The sequence below is a fragment of the Olea europaea genome, unplaced genomic scaffold (genome assembly GCF_002742605.1).
Source record: "Olea europaea var. sylvestris unplaced genomic scaffold, O_europaea_v1 scaffold1026, whole genome shotgun sequence".
Lineage (NCBI taxonomy): Eukaryota > Viridiplantae > Streptophyta > Magnoliopsida > Lamiales > Oleaceae > Olea > Olea europaea.
This window is the reverse complement of record NW_019227591.1, coordinates 49,489-64,973: the sequence shown is the minus strand read 5'-3', so window position 1 is coordinate 64,973 and position 15,485 is coordinate 49,489. Positions and strand designations below refer to the sequence as shown.

The 15,485-nt window shown below is 35.7% G+C and overlaps 1 pseudogene; it reads left to right on the top strand.

Moving 5' to 3' along the window:
• Nucleotides 1-7,552: 7,552 nt before the first annotated feature.
• The window catches only part of LOC111372784, a 32,634-nt pseudogene continuing 24,701 nt past the window's right edge, over nt 7,553-15,485 (top strand).

The following is a 15,485-nucleotide window of genomic DNA, read 5'->3' as shown; positions in this document are numbered from 1 at the left end:
ATTATGACCAATGAGTATCACAAGAAATTAGTTAATGACGAAATTTTTAAAGAGAATTTCAGGCTGCACATAAATTGTATAAAGGTAGCACACTTTTATTCACTATTGTATGGATATATATACACATTACATCATGTTCTAAGTATAGAATATACAGAAGATTACTCTACAAATTTGCTCCTAGTCACAACCGTGATTTCAGCTAACAGTTGGTGTCTTGATGTCTTGATGATTGCATGATTTTGGCTTCCTGATTGCTTGCTAGTTTGGCTTCATGATTGCTTGCTAGTTTGTCTTGATGTTTTGCTAATTTCATATTTTTGGCCTCCTGTTTGCTTGCTGATTTAGCTTCCTGATTGCTTGCTGGTTTGGCTAGATTCTTGGTTGAATTCTCTTCCTTAAAATGCCCCGTAAGATGGAACCGCCATCGGTGATTCCAAGCTTGGTCCATAAGTGTATAGTCCGATGATGAGAGAGAGGTTTTGTAAGCAAATCAACCAACTGATCCTGTGTATTGACATGTTAAACTTGAAGTTTGCCTTGTTGTACTGGATCACCGAGAAAGTGGAGATCAATCTAGATGTGTTTCGTCCGAGTACGTTGGACCGGGTTAAGACTTAAATGGGTTGTCCCAAGATTGCCACAAAGAAGTGTTGGTGACCCTTGAAGAGGAAATCCAAGTTCCATCAGGAGAGATAGGGGCTACACAGTTTCAGAAGCAGTGTTAGCAAGGGCTCGATATTTAGCTTCCATGGAAGAACGAGCAACAGAGCGCTACTTCTTGGAACTCTAGAAGATGAGATTGTAGCCTAGGAAAATTGCATATGTGGAGTTGGAGCTGCGGTCATCAAGATTTCCTGCCCAATTAGCATCAGAGAAAGATCGAAGCACTGGTTTAGCAGAAGAACTGATCTGAAGGCCATGAAAGATGGTGTTTTTCAGATGCCTCAGCAATCTCTTGACTGTAGCCCAAGGAGTCGCAGTCAGTTTGTGCATGAACTGTGATAATTTGTTTTACTGCATAACTGATATCGAGACGGGTCAAACATAAATACTATAGAGAACCAATAACCTACATGTATGAGTTGTCGTTCACACTAGAAGTACCATCACAGAGTTTCAAGGGAACTGATGTAGATAGTAGTATGGTAACATCCTTGGCACTCTCCATACTTGTTTTAGGCAGACGTTTTTGGATACACTTATGTTGAGATAGAAATAAACTAGTTGTTGTGGATATCACTGCCACACCAAGGAAAAAAATGCAAATTGCCCAAATCTTTGAGAGAGTTGCGTCCCAAGCTATTTCACAATCTTGGATACAACTAGTAAGTCATTCCTGGTAATTATCAAGTCTTTCCACATAGATAAGAAAATAGCATATGATAGAGCTAGAATGAAATATAAATAACGAGGTATCCACTTTAGATTTGATATATCCAAAACCAAGTAATACCTCTTTAAGGGCGGAGTACCATAATCGCAGGGCTTGCTTGAGACCATAGATAGCCTTGCACAACTTGCACACATAGTCTAGATATTGGGAATCTATAAACCCAGGTGGTTGTGACATGTAAACATCCTCCATGAGTGTGCCATGCAAGAATGCATTGTTGACATCAAGTTGTCGCAAGCTCCAACATTGCATCATAGCAACAGATAAAATAGTGCGGATAGTAGCTGGTTTAACAATCATATTGAATGCATATTGTTCATAGATATAGTGGTCATGGAATGTGTCCTAGGTGGGGACTAAAGATATAGGTAATGAATATAGTAAATCTAAAGGAACAGAAGAGTTCTGGATGGAATTAGATTTAGGACAACTAGTGAATGAATTATTCAGGCCATCACTAGAAGAGCATGAATAATTTAGATTAGAAAATGATGGAGAGGAAATACCATAAGAAGATGCAGAAATAACATCAATCCTTGTTTCCAGATTCACTAGCAACTTCACCGGATGTTGGATTATATGCAACTTGAGTGAGACGGGAAGTAGCCCAGGCTGGGGCGAGAAAAGCCTCACTACTAGGAGCGAATCTTTAGGATCAGGTTGAGGTTCTTGAGAGGCCAGGGAAAAAATATCTTCTGCAAATAGAACATGCCTACTGAGATAGACACGAGAGGTTTTAAGGTCCAAGCATTGATAGGCATTTTGGTTTTGAGAATAACCTAAAAACAGATAGGGTTTGGATTTGGGCTGAAGCTTATGAAGACTGTAGGGCCTAGTATAAGGAAAGCACAGACCACCATATTGTCAAAGTTTTAAATAATTTGGAGTGGTACTGAGCAATGCTTCAAATGGTGATTTAATTTTTAGAAGGGGTGTAGGCATCCTGTTTACAAGATATGTGGTTGCTTAAAAGGCATATGGCCAGTATTTTAGGGACATGAAGGCATCCATAAGAAGGGAGAGACTAGTTTCAACTAGATGGCGATGATGACGCTTCGAGATACCATTTTGTTGAGGGATGTGAGGAGCAGTAGTATAGTGACTGATCCCATGGGGTGAAAGATAAGGTTTTAAGGCAACATATCTACTACCATTGTCAGAATAGATACTTCTAATTTTGGCTTAAAATCGTGTCTCCACTAAATGTTTGAAATGGGAAAAAATGCTTTAGATGTTGGATTTTTGTGCCATGGGATATAACCAAATATATTTTGTGAAGTGATCAACAAGGATGAGGTAGTATTTTGAGCCATCTATTTCAACTTCATGAGCAGGGCCCCAAATATCAGTATATATTAATTCAAGAGGGGCAATGCTAGTGAGATTGGTAGCAAGAAAAGGTTGTCTATGATTCTTATTAATTATAAAAGAGATACATAAAGAAGGTGTTTTTGATTTTTTAAGAGGTAAATGAAACTGATTAACAATGTGAGAGACAACTTTTAATGAAGGATGCCAAAGCCTTTTAGCCAACCAGCTTTCGTAGTGTGTTCATGAACATAAGCTACTTTATTTGGTGAAATAGGTGCCAGTGAATCAGGAAGAGGATAGACGCCATTTTCACATTCTCCTCGTAGCATTGTCGCCCCTGTGGTTCGATCCTTCACAAAAAAATGAGATGAGTGAAACTCAAGTAAGACATTATTATGTTTAGTAAAATGATGAACCGAAATCATGTTTTTTTTAATACTAGGGACATATAGGGAATCTCGGAGGTGGAAAATATGAGAGGGCGATTTTAAAGCCAAAGATCTAATGTGGGAGATCGACAAACCCGATCCATCACCAATGATTACTGCATCTGTACCATCATATTATGAGTGAGTAGATAAATTGGATAAGTCAAAAGTAATATTGTGTGAGGCCGCAGAATCAACAAGCCATTTTTTGTCTTGTCCAGAGAAAGAGGTATTGGCCCAAATCATCACGAAATTGGTATTTGGGCTTATAACGGCGTGGCCCGAATCGCTGATCTTATTGTCCATGAGACCACTGTTTAGGAGATGTAAGATCATTTTGGCTTTTGTCTCTGATTATAGGATTGCGAGGCCTGGAGTACCCACCACCGTGAGGTCCTCAGGTGATACGATGCTGGGATGTGTTAGCAATGGCAACAAGAGGCTGGACAGAAATTTCCAGGCGCCGGAGATAGCTCTTATGACCAACAAGTAAGCCATAGACCTCTTCAAAGGCTAGGGATGACTTACGAGTGCAAATAGGACCGACAATCTCTTGGAATTCTAATCCCAAACCATTAAGAATGTAGATGGTGAGATCATCATTGGAAACTGGATGATCTATTAATACAAGCTTACTAGTAAGGATTTTTATGGCTTGTAGGAAATTTGTTACCGAACGTTACCCTGTTGAATGAGAGTAAGTTCTTCCTTCAATTGAATGGCACAGGTCCGAGATTTGCGTGCATACATCTGGTTGAGTTTTGTCTAGGCATCATATGATGTCTTAGACTATGCAATAAGAGGAGTAATTGTGGGAGAGGTGGAGGAGAGAATGCCATGGAGAATGAGTTTGTTCTGACAGACCCAAAATGAGTGTGCAGGATTAGATTTCTGTGGATAGATAGAAGCACCTGTGACATAATCCATGAGGTTGTAGTCAATGAGTAAGGCCTCAAATTGGGCTCGCCATTGGGGAAAGATGGATGGGGTGAGCTTTTCACTTTTCACTAACTAAGTTAGTTCCAAAGGGAGAAATAACAGTGACTAGAGAAGTGGAAGAAGAGGTGGGTTCAGCAGAAGGCATTTTAGAGGATTCAAGATACTCATTAGATGTTGTATGCTCTGATATCTTAAAGAGAATTTCAAGCTACACACTTTCATTAACTATTTTATAGATATATATACACATTACATCATGTTCTAAGTATGGAATATACAGAAGATTACTCTACAATTTTACTCCTAGTCACAGCTGTGATTTCAGCTAATAGTTGATGTCCTAATGTCTTGTTGATTGCACGATTTTGGCTTCCTGATTGCTTACTAGTTTGGCTTTATGATTGGTTGCTGGTTTACCATAATGTTTTGCTGATTGTATGATTTTTGGCCTCCTGCTTGCTTGTTGATTTAGCTTCCTGATTGCTTGCTAGTTTGGCTGGATTCTTAGCTGAATTCTCTTCTTTAATAATTTTTTGTCATGTAACATTTCTCAGCAACTCTTTTTTGATGTAATAATTGAAAAATAAATTTTTCATGATAATAAAATTTGTTGTTAAATGTGATTTTTTCTTTTTTTGGTATTTTGGTTAGCTGGAGGATGCATGTGTTAGCATTAATCTTGTAATAAATCTTAGAGTAACAAGATTTTTAACTCAAACTCTAGATGTGTCCATTGGTGCCACACTAGACATTCAAGTGAAAGAATTAATCTCATTTATTAAGTCTTTATTACTTTATTACTATCCTCTGAACGTGCTTAGGATGTGGTTTCTCTATCTCTCTCTCTAAAAAATTTTTCACCCATTAAAAAACTCTTAATAATGTTGTCTTCGTGCCAAAATTAAATGGACTTTTGACAATATTAGGACTCAATTATTTTTGTTGATTTCATAAAAAATTAAAGGATTTGGTAAATTGTTGAAATATAAAAAGGCTCACTTCCAACAGTTAACAAGGTTCTAGCAAAGTAGATAAAGCCAATGATTGCTTCACAATTAGCAATGCCAGGTTTAAAAATTCTAGAAGAATCCAAGAAGGATAGTTGAGGGTATATTCTGATGTATCTACTGGAGCATTCTGGAAGAATTTTTTGGTTTTGTTTATTTATTTATTTATTTATTTTTTTGTTTTTTAGTTATACGGTTTTCACAACTTGTGTGGAGTTTGTTACACATTTTTCCTTTTCTTCTTTCTTGACAATTGTATAAATAGCCTACCACTTGTTTGTATTTTTAACACAATGAAATACACAGTAAAACAATTCATCCCAGCTTGAGTCATCTCTCTATTTTTCAATTTTCATTGATTTTTTTCTTTCATGGTATCAGAGCAACCATGGCTCAAGAGGATTCTACCAACTCAAATCAAAATCAAAACCTACCTCCAAATCCAAACTTCGTTGATCCATCCCAGCCATACAACCCATATTTTATTGGTAGTAATGATACTTCTGGAGCATTGCTAGTTACTCAACTATTGGATTCCAACAACTATCATTCCTGGGCAAGATCAATGAAGAGAGCTCTCAGAATCAAGAAGAAGTTAAGCTTCATAGATGGGAGTATTTGTGAATCTATTGATGTTAATAGTCTATTGATGGATCATTGGTCATACCGCAATGATATCGTCATCACCAGGTTACAGAACACCATGTCCGTAGATATCAAGTCAAGCATACTATATGTTGAAAACGGCTCACCAATTGTGGTTGGAACTTGAACAGCGACTTGCATAACAAAATGCACCTACAATTTATGAGATAAAGTAAGGGATTGCAAGTTTACAGCAAAATCAAGACTCTATGAGTTTGTAATTTTCAAAGATCAAAACCCTTCTTGATGAGCTATTGAATTATCAATGCATTCCTAATTGCACTTGTGGGGAACTGAAGACGGTAGTAAATAATCAAGAAAGGGATTGGGTGATGAAATTTCTCATGGGGCTTAATGACTCATACAAGGGCCTTAAGGCTCAAATCCTTTTAATCAAAACTTTTCCAAGTTTCAATGAGGTCTATTCCATTACTCAACAAGAAGAAAAGAAAAAGGCAAATTTCTATTGATTTCCAGCTAATGATACTATAGCACTTATGGCAAAGGTGGCTGCTAGAGATGAAGGGAAGCAAAATATGATACCCCAAAGAAAATATTACTGTACCTTTTGCAAAATGTCTGGACATTCAATTGAGAGATGTTTCAAAGCCAATCCTGATAAACCAGTGTGCAATTATTGTAATATGCTTGGACACACAGCTGAGAAATGCTTTAAATTACATGGCTATCCACCTGGGCACAAGCTCTATAGAAAATCTAGAGCCACTGGACCTTCTATCAATCAAGCAGCCACCCTTAGTCAGCCTAGACAGGAGCAGATTTGTAAGAACACCCAAATATCTTTAACTCAAGATAATATACTCAGCTGATGGCCTTACTCAAAACACTGAACAACCAGCCTTACACATCCTCAACCAACCAAGTGAAAAACTGTATACCTTCTTCTTCAAGTAAGGTTGACATTCCAAAGATTTTTGGTATTTCCCTCTATTTCTCTATATCTACTACAAAACCAAAAATATTTCTAATATTGCTTGGATTGTGGACACTGGGGCAACAGATCACATGATATGTTCCCCTACCTTTTTCACCTCTATCAAGGCAAAAATTAATCACTTTGTTGCTCTCCTAAATGGAGATTTTGTTGGTTTCTGACCATATTGGAATAGTTAAAATATCTTAAACACTAATTTTACATGATGTTTTGTTTGTTCCATCTTTCTCTTTTAATCTAATCTCTACCAGAAAATTATCACAAACTTCACACTGTTGTCTCATTTTCTTTCTTGGAACTTACTTTATCCAGGACCTTTCCATTTGGAAAACGATAGGAATGGGTGAAGTGAGGCATAGGTTATACCATTTACTGCAGAATGAAGTCTATTCTACAACTTTAAATGAAGCCTTACCTTCTCTAGCCATCAAATACACCAGATTAGCCTCTGTCATCAATAACCTAGAAGACATCAACATTTGGCACTATAGATTAGGATATCCCTCAGATTCTAGACTAGATCTTTTGAATTTTGATCATGTATCTAGAAATACTAGCATTAAAGCACCTTTTTCATATTTGCCCTCTAGTAAAATTGCATAAGTTACCCTTTCCCATCGGTCAACATAGATCACAAAAGTGCTTTGAGTTAGTCCACTATGATTTGTTGGGACCTTGTAATGAAGTGGCTTATGATGGATCAAGATACTTTCTTAGCATTATAGATGATTTTAGTAGATGTTCATGGTTAATCTTGCTAAAATTTAGATCATATGCTATTGATGCCTTGTAGAACTTTTGTGCAATGATTGAAAATTAATTTGATTCCAAAATCAAAGTAATTAGGACTAACAATGGATGTGAATTTGAAATGAAACATTGCTACTTAGAAAAGGGTATAATCCACAAAAAATCTTGTGTAGAAACCCCTCAACAAAATGCTATAGTCGAGAGGAAATATCAACATATCCTAAATGTTGTGAGGGCCTTAAGATTTCTGAGTGAAGTCCCTATGAAATATTGGTCTGATTGTGTTCTTACAGCAGCCTATCTTATAAACGGAAACCCTTCACCACTCCTTAAACATAGTACATCCTTTGAACTCATTTTCAAAACTAAGCCTACCTATTCCCATCTTAAAGTCTTTGGTTGCTTAGCTTTTGCCTTTAATTTCGCTCACAATCGACACAAATTTGATGCTAGAGCAAAGACGTGTGTGTTTTTAGGTTATCCCTTTGGGATTAAAGGTTACAAATTGTTAGATTTGGATTCAAACAAAGTCTTCATTTCTTGGAATGTTGTTTTTCATGAAAACATCTTTCCTTGCAAAACCACTAACACTATCGCTCATTCTCCCTTACCAACCTTGACTGAAATGCCTTTTTTCTCAACCATCAAACATTGACCTAAGCTATCATATTGAGCAAACCCCTTCTCTCCGTGATCAACCTTCAAATCAACCACCTGCATATCTAAGTCCAGCTGATCAACTTGAAACTTCTACAAAATCTCCTCAAAACAATTCCACAGTCCTCACTTACCTTGAAGGTCCACTAGAGACAGAAAACTGCCTTCAAATATGTAGGGATTTGTATGCCAACAAGCTTCCTTACTTCCCACTTCACAGGAGTTGAACAAGGAGAAAAGCCATGCAAAATCAAGTAGTCATTTTCCCTTATGTGCCACTTTATCATATAAGAAATTGTCTAATTCGCATAAAGCCTTTGTGATTTCCATATCAACATACACAGAACCTAACACATATCAACAAGTTGTTAAATGTGTAGAATGGCGTAAGGCCATGAAAGCTAAAATAAATACACTAGAGATGAATGACACTTGGGTTGTGACTGATCTACTCCGGGAAAGGTTGCTATATTTATAAAATTAAGTTCAATGCAGATGGAAGTGAAGAACGGTACAAAGCAAGAGTTGTAGCCAAAGGGTACACGCAACAAAAAGGGCTAGACTACCATGAAACCTTCTCACCCGTAGCTAAACTAGTTACTGTGAGATCTTTGTTGGTTGTTGCTACAATTAAAGGTTGGTTTTTGCACCAGTTCGATGTAAATTATGGATTTCTACATAGAGACTTAGATGAGGAAGTGTACATACAATTATCACCTGGATATTCAAAGGATGTTGAATCAAAAGTTCGTAAACTTCGCAAGAGTTTGTATGGGCTAAAGCAGACCTCTAGGTAATGGTACTCTAAATTGTCCTCATTTATCATTCAGTAAGGTTTTCAACAATCCAAGGCTGATTATAGTTTATTTACAAGGTCCACCAAAGATTCTTTCACAGCCATTTTAGTCTATGTTAATGACATTGTAATGGTCTATTACAAGCTATTGTGGGGGGCATGCCTAGACACCAGAAGGTCTATTATAGGCTATTGTGTTTTTCTTGGGTCTTCTCTAATTTTTTGGAAGTCCAAGAAGCAAATTACTATCTCAATATCTTCTATAGAGGTTGAATATAGGGCTGTGGCAAGTGTTTGTTGTGAGTTAAGCTAGCTTAGGTATTTGCTTCATGATTTACACATTGATCATCCCCAAGCAACATCATTAGCCGGTGATAATTAGGCTACACTGTACATTGCTACCAACCCAATTTTTCATGAAAGAACGAAGTATATTGAGCTTGATTGCCATTTGATTCGTGACAAAATTCAAGAAGGGGGTATTGCTACTAAACATGTCCACAGTGGTGCACATATTGCAAATATTTTAACTAAGTCTTTAGCCTCTACATATTTTAATTCTCATTTAATCAAGATGGGAGTAGAAGACATCTACTCTGCATCTTGTGGGGGACTGTTGAAATATAAAAATGCTCACTTCTGGCAGCCAGCAAGGTTCTAGCAAAGTGGATAAAGCTAACAATTGCTTCACAATCAACAATGTTAGCAAGGTTTAAAAATTATAGAAGAGTACAAAGAGGATAGTTGAGGGTATATTCTAATGTATCTACTGGAGCATTCTAGGAGAGCTTTTTTTTTTATTCTTTTTTTTTTTTTTATACAGTTTTCACAATTTGTATGGAGCTTGTAACAGATTTTTCCTTATCTTCTTTCCTGACAATTGTATAAATAGCTTACCACTTGTTTGTATTTTTAATACAACGAAATATACATTAAAACAATTCATCCTAGCTTGAGTCTTCTCTCTGTTTTCAATTTTCATTGATTTTTTCTTTCAGAAATTAACCTAATCTATGACAAAGTGTTCTATAATGACTAGTATTTCATCTTAAAAAGTCAATTTTGTTGGCAATAGTAGTTCAAATGTGCGATTATCCTTTAATATGCCCAGTAAGATGGTGAGCCGTTTGAGCACACTCATTTTGTAATGCGAATACTCGTTTGACTTTTACACAGATTGAATATTGTTCACTTAAGCTTAAGACTATAACACTATATCAAGATTTGGGATATCTCAAAAAGTCAATGTTATTAAAATGAGTAATCAAAACTCATATGTTGTTTATTATTTTCATATTTAATCCTTGTGAAATTTTATGACTTAGCATGTCTCGCTAGATGGTAATTCATTTTAAAACACCGACATTGGATTTTGTGTGCTCGTTCAAATTTTAGTCATATAGAATTGTCATTAGAGTTTAATGGGTTCTAATATATCTTAAACCCAAATTTCATCTAAATTTAAATTGCTTCTTCCATTTCTAAATATTAAGTAATCTCTTCGTTCAAACTTTCATTTTTTTCAATATTCATAAATTGTTTGATGACGTTGAAAGTAACTACAGGTAAACATCCATGACAATTCTAACTGGCGCATGATTTACTCCCACCATCTATTTATCTCACAAGTCCCTCAACTTTACATTTCTGTAAACTTTAAAAGAACATTTTTAATCCTTCAACATAACAGTGCATACCTAGTTTGCCCCTCCATTTGGATGTAATTCTAACTAATGAAAATGAACAATGGGTACCTATCTGTCTTTAATGTTCTGGTTAACGAATATGATTAGTTGGTAACTGAAATTACTTAGGACGTTTTTTCCAACTCAATATTTACCTTGACAAAAATAAAAATAAAATGGCAGAAATCGAATACAATTTGTCACAAAAATGGGATAGCTTCATTTTTCTAATGTTAATGACCAATGCGACGACGATACGTTCACTAATTCACACCTGTGGATGCCAATTGCCACACTCCTTATGGTTTATGTACTCGCCAAAGAAGATAAATTGGGTGTTAGGGCTTTATCAAAGTTCATTTAGCATATATTTGGGTGTGCTTATACTATAGCTTATAAGCACTTGGGGAATACAACTTTTTTGGGTCAATACATAAATTGTGGATCCCATGCAAGTCTTTACATCTCCTATTTTGGATTCTTCTTTTGAAAATGGTTTATAAACATGACCAATCAAACACTTACTTTCAACACCACGAATAAATTCCTACCACAAGAAAAAAATGTTTTGGCAGGTATAAAACACTTTCAATGACAAAAAAAAAAAAAAAAAAAAAAAAAAAAATTTTACATCTATTTTGGATTCTTCTTTTGAAAATGGTTTATAAACATGACCAATCAAACACTTGGTTTCAACACCAAGAACAAATTCCTACCACGAGAAAAAAAAAATGTTTTTGGCAGGTATAAAACACTTTCAATGAAAAAAAAAAAATGAAAAAAAAAAAGAAAAAAAAAAAAACTTCATCCTAATCCCAGTATAGAAGTTACTACAAAAGTAACCCTTGTCTGAGCCCCATTGTTGGGCATTTGGAGTATATAGGTCGTGCCCATATATGCTAGCATTTGCTGCTATGGTCGATAGACATTTAATTTGTTGGAATTATTGTATCATACTTTTATTTCACGTGCAGTTTGTGGCGACTTAGTTGAATAAATGAAATTACATATTTTTCGCATTAGGCATTAAATGCATTCTATCCATGTGTATCTCTCTATGTTGTAATAAAAAATTCAACTTCACTTGTCTGATTTTCTTCAGTACTTACTTCCCATAACTGCAGAAGCATTGAGGCATGAATTTGCAGAAGATTATAATCCAAACACTCTAATAATCTTATTGATTTCACCAAATTTAAGGTTCAGTGTTTCATTTTTGCTTTTGGACTTTCTGATGAAGAGAAACTAAAATCTAAATCCCTTTTTCTTTTTGGTCTCTAAAAAGAGTTTCTTGAACTTTCTTGGTATTCCCATCCGAAAGAAGAATCTACCTATTCTTCGCGACGTCAGTGGAATCCTGAAGCCTTCTTCAACTCATATATTTCTTCCTGCCTTTTGTAGAATGACACTGCTTTTAGGTCCTCCAAGTTCTGGAAAGACAACACTGTTTTTGGCTTTAGCTGGAAAACATGATCCTGTTTTGAAGGTTAAGTTGCTATGCATTTTCAACTGCCTCGAGCATTTTACATCGTATAATTTAGCTACATTTCTAATTAAAATCACAAGCTGAAGGAATATCGATATGAATGACAGTTTTCTGGAAGGGTGAGATATAATGGGCACAACATGGAAGAATTTGTACCCCAAAGAACTGCTGCATACATTGGCCAACATGATGTCCATATAGGAGAAATGACTGTACGAGAAACCTTGGCTTTCTCGACACGATGCCAGGGAGTTGGATCTAGTCATGGTTAGTACAAAAATAATATCATGTTTGATATTGTTTGAGCCTCATTTTTCAATCAAAATACATTTTTTAACAGTGATTTGATATCATTTCAACCACACATTCTTCAATAAAATAATATTATACGCAAATAAAAAAATTTTCCTTATTTTTTAACTACATATTTCCCATCAATACACTATTCAAAAATTCATTTTCTTCACAAAAATGGGGCTCAAACAAGGGCAAGGTATATCACTCTGGACAATATTAATTGAAAAAAAGAAAGTGAAATCTTGTCCAATTTAGTGTCGATGAAATGTTATAATTGTTTAATAAGGGAGCTACTAAATTTACATATGGTGTTGTAATTAATTAAGGCACCGTTTGATACAATATATGTTCCATTTCCCACTTTTTTGGGTGTTTGATACACCATTTTTTCCAGGCAATTGTTTTCCATGAATAGTGCTCACACGCATGTTAATTTCAGGTTTTTAGGGAAAATGAATTCCCATGGGGTATGGTGATTTTTCAAATTCTAGCCTTTTTTGTTTTTTGTTTTTTTTTTTTTGGAAATGGAAACAAATTCTAAGAGTTATTGTAAAAAAAAATAATAATAATAAAATAATAAAAAAATTCCTTTAATTGACAATTTTCATGTAAAATAAAGCCAAACGAACACCAAAAGATAGATGATTTTCTTCAATTTTTTATTTTTTTTATTTATTTTTTATTTTTTGCAAACAAATTTCATTCCCAATACCAGTAAATTATATCCCTTTAATTGACAATTTTCATGTAAAATAAAGTCAAACGAAAACTAAAAAACACTTTTATTTCAACATTTTTCACGTTAAAAATTATACCAATCAAACACAATAATTTACAATTTCCAGGAAAAATAATTTTTAGGCAATTCAATTTTCTGAAACTTGTTTTCAATTCAATTCAATTCTATCTTTGCAATCAAACGGACTCTAATTATTAATATGTAAATTTGCAGACATCTTAGTCGAGTTGTTAAGAAGATAAAAGGGAGTAAACATAAGGTCTGATCGTGATATTGACATCCATATGAATGTAAGAAAAGTGCAATTCATGTGAAGTGTGATAATCTTTTATTTATGGGAAATTAAATTATCAGTTCTCAATTTATGGTATTAATATTTTATATTACCTTTAGATTTACTAATCTTTCAATTTTTGTAGTATCATATGTCCCCAATAGAGTTTTTGGTTCATCTAGTCATAAACAAGGCCATTTAAAGGAGTAAAATGAGTAAATACTTAATTTGACTGTTGAGGATGGAAGGAAATTGCCTTTTGCTAGGCATAGGGATGGCAATGCCTGGCTTGGCCCTTAGACACGAGCTCGGCTAGACCATATGGATGAGCCGGGAGCTCGGTTCATGTTCTCAATTTTTAAATATATATATATATATATATTAAGAGCATATGAAACAAATTAAAATACTCTTCCTTTTTCAGGTTTCGGACTGGTTACTTTTAAGGTAGATAGAGTTAAAATTATAGACGAACAAAATATTACCTGTATGCAAAGGTCAAAAAAATCAAAGAAATTAACATAATCATACTTACAAATTATGAAGTTAGACCTTAAAAATCTTCACTCCACTTTATCTTGGATTCGGAGCATTGAGTCTTCTCGGCCCTTGAAATTGTTGACACATAAAAACTCAGCCCAAATAGAACGGTCCAAGGAATGAAACCCAATTAGAGGATCCCCAAATCAGATAGCCCAAAAAACGAAGCCCAATCAAACAATTCAAGATGAAAGCCCAAATAGGGAGGCCCAAGAACGCGGTAACGCCATCCCCCAAGTTTGCAAGTCGCCCAGAATCTGAACGAATGGAGTGCCATGCAGTCGTCCAGAGCTGTTACTCTATTCTCGCCCAAACTTTCAAGTCGCCCAAAGTCTTAGCAAACATAAAGTGTTGTGGTTATCAAGAAGTGCAGTTATCAAAGCAGTTATTAAAGCAGCCCTATCACGTTCCACGATTCAAGGAATTCAATCGAAAACGGTTGAACGACGAAGAGTAATGGCAGCAGTTAAGAAAGGCAGTTTCATAACAAGCTGGCCATTACGAGGAAAGTGGGCAGTTGTAGAACGATCAAGCAGTTTTTAGGCGGTTGATCACAAAGAGATCATCCATGGAGTATAAAAGGGCGAAAAGACATAGAGCAAGAGACCGAATCAAAAACTCTCGAACAGAGAATATGTAATTTTAAATTCCTTAACTTAGACTTAAACATTTTTTTAGTAACTCGTGTGCTTGTGCCCCTTGGAGGCATTTTGTTTTTGATTTCCAATTGTAAAGTCATCGTCAATAAAAGAACACCCCTTTTTGGGACTTTGTCTCAAGAGATTTGTCCCTTACACAATCGTCTGACCCCTTTTAATTATTAGCGACTAACCCGCGGGAAACAATTTGGCACACCCAGTGGGACAGTGGTGTTTGGTGTTGAAAATACAAAAGGTGAAACAATATGCCTCAGAGATCCGATAAGGAAGCAGCAAGTCAGGGAGGAGTCCAGTCTGTGATCGAGCGATATGAGGAGCAGCATGCCTCTCCACGAACAGATGGACAGAATCAGAGCAGTAACAGTCGTTACGAACCAATGACGGAGTTGAGTCCTCGAACCATGCGTGCATTACTTGGAGAACTCACACAAGACGTCGTTGAACAGGTAAATCTTCGAAATATTCATAATATGGAAAGATTTACCCAAAATGAGAATGCACATTATGACAACATGGCCAAATAACTAAACACTTTGAACGAAACAATGAATAAGTTAGCAGGCCAAATATGTCAACCGGTTATACCTCTTGCAAATCGCTTTCAAACTAGGACAATTGTGGGACATAATCCCTCAGTCCTAAATCCGAATCAAGGGGTAGAACCACTTTCTGGTCCCTCTACTTCAAACCAAGGGGGTACTGCAGTGCTAAATTAGAACAATGGTAGTGGTACGCCTAACTTGGGGGGTAATCCAAACATAAGAGATAATGTCCTAAACAATGGACAGAATACCCCACGTGTTAATGAGGGAATAGATGTTCAGGCTAAAGGTAATGACCCTAATTATGGTAACTTTGTTGCCAATCAAGGACCAAACATCAGGCCTCATGCAAATCAACCGGTTAACCAGCCTGTAGGAA